The sequence below is a fragment of the Panthera pardus genome, unplaced genomic scaffold, assembly GCF_024362965.1.
Source record: "Panthera pardus isolate Hobbes unplaced genomic scaffold, ASM2436296v1 HiC_scaffold_26, whole genome shotgun sequence".
Lineage (NCBI taxonomy): Eukaryota > Metazoa > Chordata > Mammalia > Carnivora > Felidae > Panthera > Panthera pardus.
In genome coordinates this window covers 34035062-34046718 of record NW_026526832.1, presented here as the reverse complement: position 1 = coordinate 34046718, position 11657 = coordinate 34035062, and the positions used below count along the sequence as shown (strand labels likewise).

At 54.7% G+C, this 11657-nt stretch overlaps 2 long non-coding RNA genes across 3 annotated transcripts; both read left to right on the top strand.

The window, feature by feature from the left end:
- The first annotated feature begins 486 nt into the window (after positions 1-486).
- Positions 487-5967, top strand: LOC128773691 (uncharacterized). Its single transcript, XR_008418116.1, has 3 exons — positions 487-724; positions 2092-2187; positions 4583-5967. It is a non-coding gene; the product is annotated as an uncharacterized LOC128773691 (long non-coding RNA).
- Positions 5968-7091: 1124 nt separating this feature from the next.
- On the top strand, positions 7092-9696 carry LOC109267278 (uncharacterized). 2 transcript variants are annotated; one of them, XR_002080015.2, is made up of 3 exons: positions 7092-7215; positions 8606-8745; positions 9524-9696. It is a non-coding gene; the product is annotated as an uncharacterized LOC109267278 (long non-coding RNA). The 2 variants fall into 2 exon arrangements; XR_008418117.1 differs by having other exon boundaries at positions 8459-8745.
- The last annotated feature ends 1961 nt before the right edge of the window (positions 9697-11657 follow it).

Here is an 11657-nt window from a genome sequence, read left to right as displayed (position 1 = left end):
TCAGGCCCAGCCTGCCCGCCTGGCTGGATTCTCCCTCAGGATCCAGGGGGCTCCTCAGTCCCTCTAGTCCCTGAAGTGTGCTCAAGAGCATAGCGGGTGTACCCTTTTGCCTGAAGCTAGAACCTGCCCCCCCCCCCCCACCCCCGGCACACATGGGGCAAAGGGCCTCACAGGGCACCTGGTGCATAGTAGGTGCTCACTAAACACCGACACTCTTTACAGCTTGTGTGTACACACACACACGCACAGAGTAGGTGCTCAATAAGCATTCCCTCTTTACCCCTAGTGTGTGCACACACACGCACACACACGTAGGCACAGACCTACGTGAGGTGTAAGTACCACAAACACGAACCCCTTTCCTCTGCTAGATGCCAGCCACGCATGGAGGCTGAAGGAAGAAGGGGTGGGGAGACAGGAAGTTATGCGGGTCCCGGATGGAAGAAGCAGCTGGGAAAGAAGGAAGCATGGCCAGCGGGGGGCCAGGAGCGCGGTGGAGGCGCTTGGTCACGCCCCGTGCACTCTGCTCGGAGAAAGACAGCCATGGGACTGGAGACTAGGGCAGGGTCCTAGAGGGAAAGTGGCAGGTTTCTGAGCCAGGAGAGATGCTTTCGTCGGGAAGAACCCATCAGAGACTCCGTCCAGGCCAAGAAAGCATGGAGCAGGGGCTCAGCCCTGCTGGACCCCCCTGAGGATGAGGACAGGAGGGGCTCCTTCGGAAGGGGTGAGTGCTGGAGGGAAGAAGGAAAGCTGATGATGGATGGTTGCAATGAGAGCCTGAAAAGGCCCCAGAGAAAGGCCTTTGGCACAATTTAGAAGCACAGCCGAGGCAGGGGAGCGGCTCTGGTTTAGAGCCGTGGCCAGGCCAGGAAACGCAGGGGTCGGGGGGAAGGGGCACTGCTTTGGGTGAAGGAGCCTCCCACTCACTTCCCGGACCCCCCCACCCCCACCCCTACCTGCGTGAGCAGGGAACCTGTTGGGATTCCAGGACAAAGCCTTCTTGTGCAACGGCTTTTCTTGAATGAATCAGGTGGAAAATAAGAAGGTGTAGGTGGCATAGCGTCGGAGGGCTGGCTTTAGGGTCCCTAGATACGGTTTCATATCTTGGTTCTGCCACTACCTAGCGAGGTGGCTTTGGACACAGTATTTGACCTTTCTGGCCTCTGGGAGATTAGATGTTGCTTTTTAGTTGTTCTGAATCATCTATAACGTGTAGCATGGCATACGAACCAGACTAATGGATTCACTCCTTCCTTCCTTCCTTCCTTCCTTCCTTCCTTCCTTCCTTCCCTCATCGATCCCCTGTCACATCTGACCAACTCACTCCAATGTCCACATCCTACCAACTCCCCACATTTACGCTTTAAATCCCTGAAGCTGGACCTGCCCGGAACCCATTGTCCCACAGTCACCCTGTTCCCTGGTGACATCACCACCTGCGGCTTCCGGAATGCACCGTGGTCTTGTGAGCATCTGTAGGTACAGCCCCTGTCTGGAAGGCGCCCACTCCAGCCTTCCTCCCCTCCCCCGGCAGAGCCTATTTGGCCCCTTCTTGGCTCTTGAAGCCCCTACACTGGGGCCTCTATTGACAGTTATCAGGACTGGCGTGCCTCCCCCTGTAGCCTGGGGGCTCCCAGAAGGACCGAGCTTTGGTTCCTGGCTTCTCTTTCTATCCCCAGCCCCTGAAACAGTGCCTGACACAGAGTGGGAGCTGAGAAAAAATGTTCGAGGCCTGAAGGAAAAAAGAAACTATGCCACAAGGCGTGTGTTAGGGGTTGAACTGTATCCCCTGCCCCCCCCCAAAAGATACGTTAAAGTTTGTTATGAGCTGAATTGTGCCCCAAAATGTGCATGTTGGAGCCCTAATCCCAGCACCACAGAAGGCGACTGTCTTTGGAGACAGGGATGATTTAAGGGATGATTCAATTCAAATGAGGCCTCAGGGTGTGTCTGAATCCAATCGACTGGTGTCCTTCTAAGAGATAAGGACACACAAGAGTGACCCACTGGGAAGGGAAAGGGTGTGCCAAGGAAAGACCATGTGAGGACACGGGCCCTATGCCAATCTGACTGGTGTCCTTGTATGAACAGGAAATTTGGGCAGGGACACGCACTCAGGGAGAACACCATGGGAGGGTGAAGAGTGGGACTTGAACTTCCAGCCTCCGGACATGGGAGACAACACAGGTCTGTGGTTTGTGGTACCATGAAACGGATACAGTGTAGATATGAAAGGCAACTACTCTGTCACCAGTTTATCAAAGCAAGAGGTTTTCTGCCTATGGCAGCACAGAGCTGTGGTGTCAATGCCAAATTTTTGGAGACAGCTCCCAGGGACCTCCTCTGCCTCCCTCCTGGCTCTTATCAACCATGGCCTTCTCTTGTGTGTGCGCGCGCGCGCGTGCGCACACACACACACACACACACACACACACACACACACACACACGGGTGCCTCATTGCTCAGTGCTGCCCCCAGCTGGCGAGCCCCGAGAACCGACTCTGCCTGCCGATGGGCTCAGCAAATCCCGGTTTGCGCACTGCTGAGTTATCTGCCCGAGGTTTGGGCTGGCTCCCTGAAATCCCGGGAAATCTCCAGGAAACCTGGACCCCCGCCACACCCAGCCCTCAGCAGGTCCCGAGGGCCCCCGGATGCCAAATTTGTGAACCTTCCTGGTATTTCCCAATTCGCCCATCCACAGCTGGCTTCCATTCTTTACCTTTGCGGTTACCTGTCCAATTACACACCTGTTCACACTCAGCTCCCAGTAAGGAGAGAGTGAGGGGAGAGGAGAGGACCGAGCCCAGGCCTCCAGGAAGCTGCGGGAGAGGAGCCGGCTGGGGGCCAGGGTGAGCTCCCTGCTCTGTGCAAGTGTAGCTGGGAAGCACCATCCCCGCTAGGCCCGCCCCCTGCAAGCAGGGCCAGGAGCAGAAGCAGACCCCGGAGGGAAGCAGGCCTCTCAGCGATTTCTGGACTGGCCTCCGTGACCTTCAGTGAGCGCCCAGATCACCTGGGGGCTCGTTAACGTGCAGATCGCGATGCAGAAGGCCGGGGTAGGGCCCAGACGCTGCAAGGCTGACCAGCAACGCGGATGCCCAAGCTGCTGGTCCGGGGACCACACTCCGAGCTCTTCGGTGCCCGCCCGGGGCTTGGGTTTTGCTGCCTCCCTGCTGAGTGGGCACCCAGGCCTATGCTTGATCACCTTGGCTGATGGAGAGCCAGGACCCGCGGGGCAGGCTGCTCTGCCTTGGGACACCTCTGTCCACTCTTCCCAATCGCGAATGCCTCCCTACAGCTTTGTGGGCTGCGCTCGGTGTCCTGTCGGGGCCCTCGCAGTATGTGAGCCTTTCCCACATCAGCCCTTCTCGCCCCAGGCTCGCCCTCACCAGGTTTTCTGGAGCCGGGCTTGTCAGCAGGGGTGGGGCTCAGGCAGTCTCCACACTTTGAACCCCCCACCTGCCTAGCAAGCAGGGGTCTTGCCCTTTCCCGGTGGTGCTCGCGTCCATGACCCCATCGTCCCCCGGGGTCCCTCAGAGTATAGGCGCCCTCCAGGAATCCCTGTACTGGGAGAAAGTGGAGGGGCCCAGTCTGTATTCAGCTCTGTGGCTCCCCCATACTAGGACCTGCTGTCCCTCCCTGAGCCCTTGGTCACGGTCAAGGTCAAACCCACCCTGCCCGCCCCCCCTGTGTGTTTCACAGGGCACACAGCTAATGGTGGATCTGCATCATCGACACCGGCACTGACAGATGTCCCCGTTCCAGGGAGGGGTTTCCAGCTGAGGAAACCTGGCCCCTCTGTGAAGCCGCTGCCCCCACTGGGCCCCAGGGACTTCTCAGAGGCCGCAGGGGCTGTGCCCCGAGAAAGCGGTTAGCTCAAAGTGCCAGAGCACAGGCAAGCAGGAAGGATGACGGAGAAAGGAGAGGAGGGGAGGGGAGGGGAGGAGAGGCAGAGAGAGGGAGAGAGAGAGTCCCAAGCAGGCTCCATGCTGATAGTGCAGAGCCCCATGTGGGACTCGAACCCACAAACCGTGAGATCGTGACCTGAGCCAAAGTCGGACGCTTAACCGACTGAACCACCCAGGCGCCCCTACGTGTAATTCCTGTAAAATGGGCACATTCACTGCCTCTTCTAGGTGCCTTTCTCAGCTGCACACATTGTCCACTCCTCCCTGTGGTCTCATATATGTCTAGCTGCTGAAGTCCTATACAACCTTCAGGAACTGTTCCACATATCTCTTCCTCCAGGAAGCTCTCTTCGATAACCTCAACCGGAAGAGGTTTTCACTCCTGCCTTTGCCATATGTGACATCTGTGCACGGAGTGTCAGGAAGCACGTTTTGGCTCAGGCTCTGGGGGAAAATGTGGATCAAGGGTGTAAGCCGTTTTCTTTTATTTTTTAAGTGTATTTATTTATTTTGAGAACGAGCAGGTGAGGGGCAGAGGGGGTGGGAGGACAGAGGACCGTCTGACTTGGAAAGTCAGAGGCTTTCCAAATGCTGCCTCTGCCTTGTTCTTTCTCACCCCCCGGGGACATAATGAAAAGGCCGATTCCCAAACCCAGTTAATTTGTTCTGTGTCCAGAGAAAAGAAAGAAACCGTGGCGACCAGTTCTCAGCATCTCCTGAATCAGTCAAATGAGAAATAGCCTGGAAGCAGCCACCTGGGAGGGCAGCGGAATCTCCAAGAAGACGACCACCACGAAGTTTGTGCGGTGGGAGGCAGAGGTCAAGCCTCCCACCTCGACCCCAGGCTGCCCCGCATCGTGGGTCTCTCTGGGACAGACAGAAAGACAGGAGGTCTGCACGCTGCCCCCAGAGGGCGGCATTCCACACCCATTCCCTCATTTCACTTGGAAGTGGCCCCAGGAAGTATTATTATTGTCTCCATATCACAGAGGAGGAAACTGAGGCCCAACTGTTTACCCGTGGCCAAGGAGCAGCCTCCTGCGGAGAGGTGGAGCCAGGTCCCCCAAATGTGCCTTTTCCATTGTGACCCCATTTAACGTTCTTCAGCCGGACGCGGGCCAAGGCTTAAAGCCCTTCCCTCAGTGGCTCTCCTCGGATATCCTGTGTCCTTCCGGTAGCCCCTGTGACCTCGGACGGGCCACGCGGCTCATATCCCTTTTGGCCCGTAGATGCCAGCTTGGCTCAATAATCTTTAACTTACCTCCCACGAACGTTGTGTCTTTAGGACCTCGTCAGAATTCCTCGGGGCCAGGGATGGTGTCAGGCCCCCTGGACGGGAGAGAAAGGGACCGCAGAGGGAGGGACGGGATTTGGACAGGAGCCCAGGCTGGAACACGAGGGGCAGGGACTTGAACCCAGGCACGTGCCATCTGGCTGGCTTTCTCTCCCCTGCCGCTGGCGGAGTGAAGCAGGGGGGACTCCCAGAAGCCGACTCACAGCTGCAGGTAACGTAAAAACAACCGAGGTTTGAGGTGCAGCACATTATCCGCGGACTCATCAATGCAAAGAAACCGTGCTTTGCCACCGACTTCGTCGAGTCCAGGGCATCTGCATGATACAGAGGGTCCCGGGTGGGCCTGGGATTCACGTGGGAGCAGAGGGGTGAGCGGGCCACTACGTCCCCGGTCAGCGTGACCGCCTGCCCGCACCCTCTCTGGCCACTGAGGTGCGGCGTCCACGTTGAGCCCCCAGCTGCCCTTGGCTCCTTGCAGGACAGGCCTCCGCCGGCTGTTCTTAGGAAAGGCTAATTTTGCCCCCAGCATCTCAGGTGTGACTGCAAGAGGCAAAACCGGGGACTCTACCGGCCAGATGCTTAAGGCAACAGGTGTTCCCAGCTGTAAGCAGCAACTACCCCACACCTGGGTATTTTGTAAAAGGAGTGGCTCATTGGGGCTCCTGGGTGGCTCAGTCGGTTAAGCGTCTGACTTCGGCTCAGGTCACGATCTCGCGGTTCGTGTGCGGAGCCTGCCTGGAATTCCCTCCCTCTCTCTCTCTCTCTCTCTCTCTCTGCCCCTCCCCCACTCGTGCTCTGGCTCTCAAAATAAATAAATAAACTCTAAAAAAAAAGAAGCGTGCTCACTTATTTGCTTTAGGATGGAATTTCACGAATGACGTTTAGCGTTTGTTTAGCACCGACGGCCATACCTCCATGTTAGGGTTGTGAGTCTAGGAGGACTGACTGACTCTTGTTCTAGGGCTTTCTTTCCATCAACAGGGCTCTGACACCAGGGAGCAAGACTTCCAAAGTACTTGGATTGGATGTGATTTTCAATAACCCTATTTGCTGCTCATAAATACAACTTGTAGCAGGATGAGATCAGTCCCAAATATTAGATTACAAATTCTGCTCTCTTCTGCTGTGTTAACTTCTCCATATCCTGGTAAGAGCCTGTCAGGGGTTCAGCCCTAGATAGCATTCCTATTAGAGGCAGGAGCCAGGAGGCTTATTCTCTCAATCGCTAGAATTTTAGTAAAGTCTCAAAGATAAATAAGTAAATAAATAAATAAGTCCTTTCCTTTCCCTAAATTTTCTCAGTGTTCTCCCAGCAACCAGACTCTGTTAGCTTTATTTTGCATTCATTCACTTATGGTTAAAAGACTCTGTCCTGTTCTGGGGCATTCCCAGTCCAGTTGGGGGTCGGGGCCACGGCATATGCCTAAGCATAACAGACATCCATGCCGTGATAGCAAAAGCACAATGACAAGCACGGAACAGAGACACCTAATCCATGCTGGGTTTATCAGGGAAGGCTTCCTGGAGGCAGTGGCATCTGAGTTAGAGGAGAGGTAGGTGAAGGAAAGGAAAGAAGTCCAGGCGGCAGAGTAAGGCTGGAGACCTGAGAACACTGTGTACTCGAAGGACTTGTTTGGTGAGATGGCCCTTAAGGCACACAGTGACAGTGGGGACAGTTGAACTTTAACCATCAGCCAGGAGTCCTGGGGCTCCAGGAACCACCGGGAAATTTTCAGCAGGGGAGATATTCTCATGTTACCTCTTACTTCCTCTAGGTATGAGTCACAGCTGTTATGAAACAATTACGGGCATAGTTTGATAGTTAACGTTTCCCCTGGGCAAATAGGACTATAATCTCCACGAGAGCAGAGACTAATTCTCTAGACGCACGGTTCTCTAGACCTAGAACAGTGCCCGGTCATAGTGGATGCCTAGAAAATGGGGAGAGGCAGTGACAAGATCTGTGAGCCATTTGAGACAAATCATCCTGGCAGTAAATTCAGGAAAGCCAGAAGGTATGTCTGGGGGGCGGGGGCGGGGGAGGACCAGTTAGAGTGTCATCGCTGGGTGACAAATGCAAGTGGTCTGAAGGAGGTGGCCAGGGTGGGAGGCAGGGGACGCAGAGCTGAGAAAAGCCGAGGGGGTAAGTCAGGAGGAGTAGAGAATCCCTCTAATGGGGTTCGAGGCCCAGGCCCGACTCTCAGTTCTTCTGAGTTGGTTTGGGGTGGTGCAGGGGGGGGGGGCGGTAATTCTCAAAAGGCCCTGGAGGGGACCCTCGTGTGCAGCCAGGATGGAGAACCAGTGGAGGGGAGCGGGGAGGTTCTGACTCCAAGCCTTCTGGCTTTGGGAGAGAGAACCCAGGAGGGAAGAGAATGTTCAGAAGAGTCAGCATCGATAAGGGGGTCATAAGATAATGTTAATCCGATTTGAGGTACGTGAATTAAGAAAGAAAGATGTCAACTGGTTCTTGCTTGTTTAGGGAATAATGGTGAGGTCCACAGAAAACAACTGGACGTTTATTCTGGTCAGGAGTTGGAGAACACAAGGCACCGATCTCTTGCTTCTCAATGAGAATGATTCTGTGCGACGGGGGTCGGCGGGGGGGCCCTTTGGAAATTCTGTCGGCAAGGCGCTTGGTTTTCGGGCTGGGCACCAGGTGACGCGAAAGGCGGGTGGCGGGAGTGTGGGCTTGCGGAATATCGCAGAGCGAGCCGCTTAGCAGGTGCTGAGGGTGGAAAGCCAGCCTTCCCTCTGTCGTCTCTGCTTCCAGGTTTCTGCTCCGCACCGCGGCCCCATGTACTCACTTTGTTTCACAGCACATTTCTTAATGGGCCCTGACAGCACTGAGGCAGCCTTCATATTCCATTTGTTCCTTGGATAATGAGCTTAGCCTCCGAGCCACCGGAGAAAGCCCTGATGCTTATTACACACACCGCCATGGGCCGTCTGCTCCCCGAAACCTCCGGTCAGACGTTGCACGAAAACCATCCGAGCCCCTCGCACCCAGGCAAGGGGCCCTTGGTGACCGATAGAAATCCATCTTTATCTTGGCCAGAAAGGCCTTTGGTCAGCAGAGTTAATTTTGTTTGCACAGTGGAGTGGAACACATCTGAGCTCCTCTGGGGGAGCCCCAGGGAGCACTTCCTGGGGGCTCCCAGACATTGGACTCGTCGGCTGTAATTAACTCAGTGGTGTCCGGGTTCACTGCCTGCACACAGGGCACAATCTGCCTTATTGTTTCCCCGCCTTCCCGCTCAGAGACAACTGTGAGGATGGGGCCGTTGTGAATTCTAACGAAGCCTCAAGGAGTCATTTGGGCTCGACGCATTCGGTCTGGCGCGGGCAGAACCCCCACAGCCGGGATGATTCTGTCTGGCTCCCCCACCCCCCCCCCCCCCCACAAAGGTCTGGACATCAAGGCTGTTATTTTCCATCTGGAGTCCTGGGAATTGGGTTGTTATTGCCGAAGACAAAAGAATGGGTTTCTACAATGATCACCGGGGAGAACAATGGACCAGAGGGAAACCCTAGACGTTTCCAGAAAGGTAGGCAGTGGGTATCCCGGCAGTGTGTAATCTGAATGCGAAACGTCTCCGCCAACTACTTGGGAACCTCTTGGGGTGGGTGGAGCATCCCTGAGCACATCTCTGCCAGGCATTCAGTCGACCTGGGAGGGTAGGAAGGACCACTTAGCCTTCAGGATTCGGGAGAAAAAGCCCTTATCCTTCAAGGGTCTCCGTGACACCGAACCAGTGAGGATGTCTAGCCACAAACTTCCGGAATAAAGTCAGTCCAGTTCAAATAAAATTCTTGAGGACCTACTGGTGCCGGGTGGGGGTGGGTGGTGGGGACAGGGAAGCGTGCCCTCGGTCGTGCAGTCACTGACACCAACAGTCCTAGACTGAGCTCTGGCTGCATACCAGCCATTGCACTGGTCCAAAGATGGACGATGTGGTTCCTGCCCGCCAGGTACCCTCCTATCGGGGCAGGTACACAGAGCTGCCAGACAGAGCCACAGAGTGAGGGACACTGTCCCAGCCGTTGTGAGAGAGACACCAGAAAATGTGTGAAAGAAACCCAAAAGACACGGGAATTGCTTCTCGGTGAAGAAACCAGGGAAGGCTGAAGAGAGGAGGAGTCTGGATTTGAACGAGGCACTTGACCAAGCTTCTCTTCTCCGTCCGGTCAGCGGTGGCAAGAGGTGATACGTTCACGGCATCCGCCACGTTCTGGGAGCTGTTTCAAGAGCTTTACGCATATTAGTTCATTTAGTCCCCACAACAGCCCTTGGAGGTTTTCGCTATTATTATCCCTATGTTACAGATGAGGGATCTGAGGCACCAAGAAGTTTACTAACCTCCCCCGAGACTACCGCGCTCATAAGCGACCGAGCCGGGATTTGGTCCTAGGAAGACTGGCTTCAGACAACATCGGTATAGTTCAGTAGATTTCTTTCTGGTTGAACAATCCTACCCATAAAAGGTGTTTCTCTAGTACTTTGATTTCGTCAATATTAATTCACGCCATAAAAAGTGATACAGCCTTACGGAAAATGTGACTAAAGGGTCCCCCACCGTGCCAGCCCCCCAGGGTGCGTCACGTGGCGTTGGCCAGCGGGGGGCTAGAATCCGGCCTGCCTTCCCCTCGCCGCGCTCTGTGCCGCTGGGCCGTCCAGGGGGGCGTCCTTCCCTAACTCACGCAAAAAGGATCTTAGGGGCTGTCTGGGCCCATGACAGAAGGAAAATGAAACCCGCAGAAGGAATCGGCTACACGTGGGAGATAAGACCAGGCTGGACACAGAACAGCAAATGCCTGCTTCACCGCACTGGCCACAGTTGTCCTTAGTTGTTCCGAAGGGAAAAGCAGGGATTAATGACAAAATTAGCTGTATTATATCTTTTTGATGTGTCGTGTATCTTCACGGCCAGGGTAACTGGTGCGTCAGTCAACCCTACCTATGCCTCCTTCCAGAGCTTGGATTTAGTCGTTCCGTGTGACTCCTCTGCAGATGTGGCTACAGGTAGATCTCTTCAGGGGCTGGTTCTTCCCGAGAGCTGGAGTCAAGGTCATGGTGTCCAGAGCAGGTGAAACCGCTGGGCAGCCCTCTTCCAGAATTCTGCCTGGGGTGCCGTCCCAATAGAGTCGATGCTACCCCATCTAGTATCTTTCCTCTTTTTTCCTTCCATAGGCGTGTTTACACAGTGATTTCGCTTTCCATATCGCGTTTTTCGCTTGACAGATGCTAAACATTTTCCATAATGCCACCTAATTTCCGCACCTGTCGTTGGTAAGCATAACTGGAGAACATCCCACCGCGCGGCGCTCTGTGGCGTGGTTGGTAATTATCAAATAGTTTACTTCGTGGAGAAATGCCAACGATGAGGGAAATGTTGAGCGGGGGGCGTGCTGAACAGAGGTAGTTGGACGTGCCCCCCGAGCGCCACGATTCTGGGGCTGGTGAGAGAGTCAGTGTCTTCCCCACGTTCTCTAGTCCAAGAAGTGACCTGGTAACAGATGGTTAAGAAATCCCCGGGATGCAATGTCCGTCTTCGGCTCTTCTGCCACGAACGGTCCGTCATTTAGGAAATCATCCCAGGGACTGGGGAGGCACTGGGGGGTGAGGCCCTCACCGCAACTGACACAGCAAAGGAGGCATTTTCTTTCTTTCTTTTTAAAGTTTATTTATTTATTTTGAGACAGAGAGAGAGCAAGCGGGAGAGAGTGAGGCTCAAACTCACGAACCGTGACATCATGACCTGCGTTGGAATCGAGAGTCGGTCACTGAACCGACTGAGCCACCCAGGCGCCCTGCAAAGGAAGCATTTTCTGAAGAAAGGGACTGTTCCCACTTGCACAGTGGCTTTCCTCTCCAGCAGGTGGGAGCAGTGTGCGAAGGTCTCTGTGACTGTCCCCACCTTGATGGGGACCTGAGGGAGGGGGACATACGTATAGCGGGTCCTCTCAGGGTGGGTAAGCGCACCCCTCCAAAGAAGGATGCTGTGCCATTTTCCATACAATGAGCTTGCTTTGTGAGCTGGGTTCCCTTGGCTCAAAGTCCACACGAGCAGAAGGGGAAGGAATCTTCTAGAAATTAAGTCTTCTTTGGGGCACCTGGGTAGTTCAGTCGGTGCAGCATCCGACTTTGGCTCAGGTCATGGTCTCATGGTTTGTGGGTTCGACCCCCACGTCGGGCTCTGCGCTGATCGAAGATCCTGCTTCGGATTCTCTCTTTCCCTCTCTCTGCCCCTCCTCCCCCCAAAATAAAAAAACTTAAAAAAAAAAAAAAAAGAAAAAAGAAATGCAGACTCAAGACCCACCCAGACCTACTGAACCAGAATCTGCATTTTAACAGGATCCCAGGGGATTCCCAGGTACAGGGAGATCTGAGGATCCACGTTCTGTGGCACTTTGTCGTGTGTGTGTGTGTGTGTGTGTGTGTGTGTGTGTGTGTAGTCTC